The 7472-nt window shown below is 38.5% G+C and overlaps 1 non-coding gene across 1 annotated transcript; it reads right to left on the bottom strand.

Annotated features, from left to right (window-relative positions):
• Positions 1 to 6710: 6710 nt before the first annotated feature.
• LOC111812830 lies at positions 6711 to 6845 on the bottom strand. The gene has a single exon (XR_002818220.1). It is a non-coding gene; the product is annotated as a U4 spliceosomal RNA (small nuclear RNA).
• Positions 6846 to 7472: the final 627 nt, after the last annotated feature.

Below are 7472 nucleotides of genomic sequence, written 5' to 3'. Positions count from 1 at the left end.
TACTGAAAATGCGATTTTCTCCAGATAATCTTAGCAAAAGATAAAGAGAAGGGGGGGGGGAGAGAGAGAGAGAGAGGGATTTTCATAAGCAAAGAAAATACAGGTGGATTCCAAAGCCTTGTGCCTCTTCTTATACAGCAAGCGTTTCCTTCAGCTACCAACTAATGTTTAAATAAAAGTATTTAAAGACAGTTGACCTCCATTTATTCTGCCTTCTCTCTAAAATGGCTTTTCTTACGGAATCTCATTAAGTCACATGAACAGCTGTACCAAGTTGTTATGGCAACAGGAATTTTAAGAGTAAATTAATTTTGCTACAAGGTATTATTAAGCTCAGGTAAGGGTAGCCTTGAATGATAATGGCTCTTCTCAGCTCTGCTAGCACACTGTGGAGGGCTCCCATCGAACTGCTGTAAGAGCTGCACTGGGAAGAGAATAACCTTGATTTATGACCACCACTTAACAACTCTTATCAGGAATACAGCCATAAATTGTGTTGATTTTATGGCAAATTTGTATATCTCACTTTTAATTCCCTATAAAATTATAGATGAAAGAGTCATGGAGCTGATTGGCTCATTAGATTCCAATGAACATACACCAACAAGGAGAAATTATAATTTAGATTTCCCTTGTGAAATGACAATGTACTTCAAGAGAACTTTACATTATGTAAAGTTTTGACTTTCTGATTTCAGAGTAAGTACTTAAAAGTCTTCAACACAAATTAATATTAGAACTGAGCTACTCTGCAGAGAGCAAGGTGGTTTGAGGCTTCTACATTGATGAAATAAAAGGAAAGTCCTGAGTTTCCAATGTTTAAATTCTTTGTAATTTTGGAATTTTTAGGCTTGCACTTCCCATAGTTTTAGGAGGGCAGCAGTCTGAGGTCAGCATTCTGATGGTTGTTTTTTAAGACTAGAAAATTCTTCTATAGTCAAACGATCATGGGTTAAGGTATACAGTATCAGTCTCCTTTCCTTTAACAAGTTTCAACGTACTTCTGAAAAATAGAAACTATTACCTAGTCTTACCAGAAAATACACACATCATACTTTGTTTAATGCAGTACTTCACAGGCATTTTTTTGTTAAGCTTATATTTATTTATTTGTTTTTGGTATGGGGGATTGAACTTAGGACCTTGCATTTAAACTTATTTCTAAATTTTTTTTCTTAAATTTATATTGTCACATAAACATCAGCAGGCCACATTTTGAGAAATGCTGCTTAGATTGAAATTTGGGGATTGATATTAGTGATGGCTAAATATGGTTATTATACTTTAAAAAAAACTTCAAGTTTAGAAATATTTAGTTCCCTTTAATATACAGCATTCATGATTTTTCTGCTCCTTTAAAACACATTTCTGGGGCTGGGGAGATGGCTCAGTGGAATAAGCGCTTCCCTGGGAAGTGCAAGGGCCTGAGTTCAATCCCCGGTTCCGCAAAAAAAAAAAAAAACCCAAAACAAACAAACAAACAAAAAACACATTACTATCATGTACCAAATTCTAATCTCATGGCTTTGCTTGAGTCATCGTGGAATCTGGCCACATCTTATTTATTGGTACAGAGTACAATATAGGCTCATATGCACAGAACAAATATGCATGCATACATGTACATGCATGCAGACACATGTACTCATGTGCATGTTTTGCTAGCTAGAAGAGTGATGAAAACAGTGGTCACTCTCATGCTTATTTTCAAGCAGCATGTGTCATTGTAAAGATAAACCTGCCACTAGTCCTGCAGGACAGGTGTACACAAGACAGCTTGGAATTTCTGGAAGTGAAACTGAAACAAAGACAGCAGCAGAACAAGTGTGATAGTTGAGAAGTAACTACAGAGGCTGGAAGTGGTGAATCTGAACAGGACACCTCCCTCCTATCTTTGTGAAAAATGCTATGATCCACACACGCCTTGGCACCTGTGCAGGAGAGGCCACTGGTTTGTAAGCTGTCACAGAGCTTCATGGGCGGAATCTACCCAAAAAAGCAAAAGCAAAACCAGGTCTATGGGCTACTTTACTTCCTTCATGGCTTTAGAATTTCTCTCTCTCTCTTTTTTTTTTTTTTCTTAAAACTCTGCTCTGTTGATCTGTCCTTGTTAAAATGTTTGCTCAGCATATTGCCCACCTGAAAGAAAAGCTAATTTAACGTGACTTAAAAAAGCATTAAACCAGTGGAATGATTTCCCCTTAGTATCTGCATATATTTAAAACAGATACATAAAATTATATTACTGTTCCTCACACATGCATCTTTTGAGGCCATTGTGGAAAAAGATTCAGAAGTAGGTGGTATGAAAAGAGAAAAAACAAATTTCAGAAGAAAGTGGATTTCTAAGGCCAGCCCTCAAAGCCACATGTGATAGCCTTCCCCATCATTGAGGAACAAGTACCTGCAGCACTTTGTTTCACCTGGGGGTTGGGAAGAGAAAAGGAGTACTTCCAGGTACCAAGCGCTGGCATCCTGCAGCCTGCCTGAGCATCTTCCCAGGTCTCCAGGGAAAGCTGTCACTCAGGCTGTGGGACACAGCTTCACAGGGGTGGAACAGGTGGGCTTGCTGCATGGCAAAAAACACAGCCAAAGCAAGGCCAGAGATAGGGCACATGTGACTCTTGAAACAAGCAAACACAGGTGCTGCCAACCAAAATGCTGTTCTCAGTCTAAGCAAATGAGAAAGGGCCCTGCTATGCACTAGGAGCTCTGCTAGGGGACACTTAAAGGCAACAGGACAGTAGGCCTACCCTATGGAAATGCAGAGTAGCTGAAAAACTACTGCATAATGCAGTGGGCAGCACAATCGATAGACATCACAGACCATCTGAACCCAGAGAAAGAAGTGCTACAAAAGCGCCCTGTGAAGGTGTCACTGGTCTCATCTGCCTCTTCCAGGCCCATCTACTGGGGGGCCCTGGGAGAAAGGCTACTGGTGCCCTGGTCTCCAGAACAATGCACGTTTATAGTGACATACTTCTGCTGAACAGAGAACATTGTGTATATTCTGTAAATGAGACATTTCTCCCATTCTCTGGTTTGTCTATAAAAACACAAAATTTTAGGAATCAAGAATGTGTCGTGTACTAAATTTGCAGTTACAGAGCAAATGGATGGATAAATGAGTCTTCACCATTAAGGGTTATTAAATTCACAACTTGTGGCATAAAAAGGAACTTCCAAGAGCTCAGATAAAAGGAGAAATGTGAAACATGCACCTCCTGGGTGGCACAGACAGCGTCACTTGGGTGAGCACAGGGCAAGTTTTGAAGGAGGTGATGGAAGGAAGTCTCTTCTGATGAGACTTTATGGTACTGAGGAGGTGAGGTGAGCAAGGAATGCAGGTTGGGCCTGTAGCAGAGGCTGGAAGGCCAGGAGGGCTCAGGGCTGGCGCAGGGGATGGGCAGCAGAATGCAGCCTGCTGCAGCTAGAGGACTCACGTATGGACGGGTGGCTGACCTGAGGATGAAGCCTGTTGTAGAAAGCCTCCAAGGCCATGCAATGATCAATCTCCTTCTCAGAAGGCACAAGGGACTGTAGACAGATTTTGAAACAGAAAGGCATAAGATCAGTTATGCCTAAACCAAAAGGGTTGTAAGATAGTTCCAACGATCAAGGTGAATTGGAGAGCTGCTTTCCAGAGCCAGGTAGAGCAGCATGGAGATACTGTGTGGATCGTGCTGGAGGGAATGGAAGCAGTACTTTCCCACTTATTTGCTTTATTGGTAAAAGACATTTACTGCTATTACTGCATCCTGAACTCTAATGTTTCTTTTAAATCACTGCTAGGATTAAACGCTATACAGCTTGTAATGAGAATGGTAAAATGTGTTTTTCTTATTCTTGTAATTGGAATAACAACTATAGAATAAAACAACGAAACAGTCCAGACAATAAAAATAATTGTTAACCTATTTTTATTAGTATTGTGGTCAAATCGCATTTTTATAAATTATAATCCAATAAAGGCAAATGTGCCCACAAATTCCTTGTTAACAAGGTCACCAGTATAATCTGAATATTTTCCACAGCTGTTGCTCTCACACCTAAAGAGGGAACTGGCTTTTGTTATGTAGGGCAAGTGAATGAGAATGCTAATGAGTCTAACAGATTGGTTCAAAATAGAAGCACAAACCTTCAATTCATGAGGACATGACAGTTATGAAACCAAAGCCTAGGAGATGGTCTGTGTTCAGGAATTCAACACTGCAATGTTGTTTGAATGTTTGACATAGTTCTTGACCCAGGCTTGGCAAAATTTGTACACTATAAATAGAGGAACTGGGGAAAAGGTCACAAGAACCCATATTACTTCTTGAACATGAGATTCAGTTTTGGGAGGCTCATAATGAATACAATGAAAATATACTTCATGCCCTCTCTAGCATAGACTTACTGTAAAGAGGTCATCTCTGTAGCAATATTGTGTTGTGCATGTGTTCTATACATGCAGCAAAGCTGAAATTTAAATTTGTAGTGATACAAATGACATTAAATAATATAAAAAAAGCCACTAAAAAGAATTCACTGCTGTCGACTAAGATATTTAAGTAGTGATTGGGGAAGTAATGGTACTCTTCAGTGATATATCTTCTTTGTTGCTGCTCTTTTGCATTCCATGTATACTGAGGAATTTCTTACTGGTCACTTACTGTAGAGACCATACAATGAGAATGCGCAGTATCACAAGAAATGTTGAGCACAAGAAGACATCCACACAGAGAGGTTGGCATGGTGTGGAAGGCCATGAAGTTTTCAGACTCAAACTTTGGCTGATAAAATTGTCACAGTCCCTGCCTCACCCTCTCTGTATCCCATGGGGCTCCTCTGTCTTAGGTCATGGGACACAGAATGAAGTCCCTCACTACACATGAGCCTCTTGACTCTGGACTTCCAGCTTTCAGGACTGTAAGAAATAAGTCTCTGTTTACTATTTTCTAAAACAGTCACCCAACTCCTACAAAAGTATAGTTGCATAAGAATGACCTCCTGAAGACCTAATATACAGAAACTGCTCAAGTCCATCAAAAGGTAGCAGAATGTCCCTAAGAAAAGATCCTCTTGAAAAATGCACTGTGATACTGATTCTCAACCAATTTCCTAGAACTGAGGAGACAAAGATTTGCAGAATTGCGTAAGTAAGAACTAATGTTTTGGAATCTTCCTGGATGTTGATTTGAGAAGTTAAAAATTTTGAAGTCAGGCTTAATAGTTCAGCACATGTGACAGGATTTCAGCTGGTATTCAGCTCATTCATAAGTTATCGTTAATTATTCCTGAAAGAAAGGTAGGCATCTTGAGAAGTTCCACTAAGTCAGAGTGCTAGGTGTGCATTTAAAAAAAGAGCCTTGTGAAAGAAAATGAAAGGAACACATGGAGATTATTGCTTAGCTACCTAATAGGAAAATAAAGAGATAATTTATTCTAGAATACTGGCTATGATTTACCTAATTAGTTTTGGCAGCTTGAAATGTGTGTGTTCGTGTGTGTGTGTGTGTGTGTGTGTGTGTGTGTGTGTGTGTGTGTTTAAGAAAAAGGCAATGCAAACATTTGTTCCTGTGAAATGCTGGATTAATGAAGTGTAGATATAGAAATTGCATCCAGTTCCATTATGTAATTCCCTCTGAGCAATTTTAATTAGTAGATATTTTCAGGACCTCCTGAATTTTCTTAGAACTGAAAGTTATATTTTATCTTCAAGAAAAGTTACTTGGAGCTTTGCACCATGCTGAATGTTTTACTCAGAGAGGCCTTTTCATATTATTCTAAGCCTTTTTTTTTTAGATTGGTTTTGGTAGCATGGGGGAAGTAAGCTACATGAACATGGAGAAATTCTCTAACAATTTATTTTGATTTAACATTCAACGAGGGAGAGATTTGTTTCCTCTGCAGATTTTAAGAGATTTAAATAGGGTCGTTTATGTTCAGCTCAATTAAGCTACTGATCATTCCATTTTCTTAGCAGTAAAGTGTCCACAGCCCATTATTTCTTTAGAACAATGAAATGGGCTGGGTAGCCCGAGCCATGACTGCTCAGTGTGTACTACTCATGTGTAGATTATTAATGTGCAATTTCAGTTCTGCTTCCATCAGATCTTGGTAAGTAGGCCTGAGGGTCTGAACTTGCTCCTTGTTAGAACAAAAAAGGAGAGCTAGCAAGTTCTCAATGAACACATCATTTCAAATAAAACCTATCCAAGAGCTGAATAGTTGCAAGTCTTAGGACATTTAGAAAAAAAAATGCTGACACTTCTCACAGGCATCCCAGGGGAATTTTCCTGTTGAAGTCTGAGACAATGGTCAATGTGACTCCTTGGTAAGAAAATTCAGAAGTCACAAGGAGGTAACCACACTGGCACAGGAGGTATGGATGTGTACGTGTGTTAGTACAAAAAGGATACCTTAGTTTATTTCCATTTGACTACTATTCATTCTGTGCTCTCTTTATGTCAGGTACCAGGCAAGCAACAGCAGAAAGCCGTGTTGTGCCTTCTGGGAGTCTTGGCCAAGTAAAAATGTCTGACAATGGTGAGAGGAGATTCTCTAGCAAACCCAAATAGCTCTTTTCTGACTCACTTTGAGTTCAGGCTCCAACTCAAAACAATGAGGAACACTACTTTTTTATTTCTTTTCATCATTACTTTTTATTTTTTAGAGAGAAAAAGCAATAAAAAAACAATGCAGAATTTCAAAACAAGATGGTAAGAAATCAAGAATGGTCATTGTATTGCATATTATTATCTTCAAGTAGTCATGGCGGGGTATTGGGAAAAGCTTTTAATTAGCAATAATCGCTCCTCAGGTAAACCTCATTGGCTACAATACTGCCCCTGTGCAAAGCTGAATATTGTTATCTTTAAAGTAGTTGCCCAGATTACCAGATATAGGCATGAAGAATTGATCAGACAATATAAGCACCAACTGTTGCTTTCAATGAATTGATAGTACAATGATCTTAGCTATCTTGTGTACATATACATTTCTCCCCCCTTTTTTTTCTCTTTTCCCCCATCCAAGTTGTTCTTTCCTTTAGAGCAGTTTCTTTCCCTTTTATAGTATCTATTGTACATTTTAGACCTTATCTACTCTTTCAGTTTCTCACACCAGGGAGACAGAATGATGTTCACACACATGAATCTGATTTATTTCACTTATGAGTATTGTGTCTAGTTGCATCCATTGACATTTTTTGTGGATAAATCAATGTCTTTATTAGCAAAGGCCATTTTAATTCTTGTAAGTTCATCTTAACATTAAATAGGATAAGATTCTTCTTTAAAAATAATTTTATTCAGAAAAAAATAGCAATGAGAGTTTCACAACCAATTACAAGCACATTTTCAATAATTAATACATTGCATATTGTTGTCTTAGTGATTGTTCATTGTACAAGATATAGACATTATATCCTGTCTCAAACACTATTAGAACAAACCTCTCTATTCATTGAATTAAGAGAATGGTACCAT

This window comes from Octodon degus, unplaced genomic scaffold, assembly GCF_000260255.1.
Source record: "Octodon degus isolate 3935 unplaced genomic scaffold, OctDeg1.0 scaffold00145, whole genome shotgun sequence".
Lineage (NCBI taxonomy): Eukaryota > Metazoa > Chordata > Mammalia > Rodentia > Octodontidae > Octodon > Octodon degus.
The sequence above is the reverse complement of the archived record's forward strand: the minus strand, read 5'-3'. Positions and strand labels throughout refer to the sequence as shown.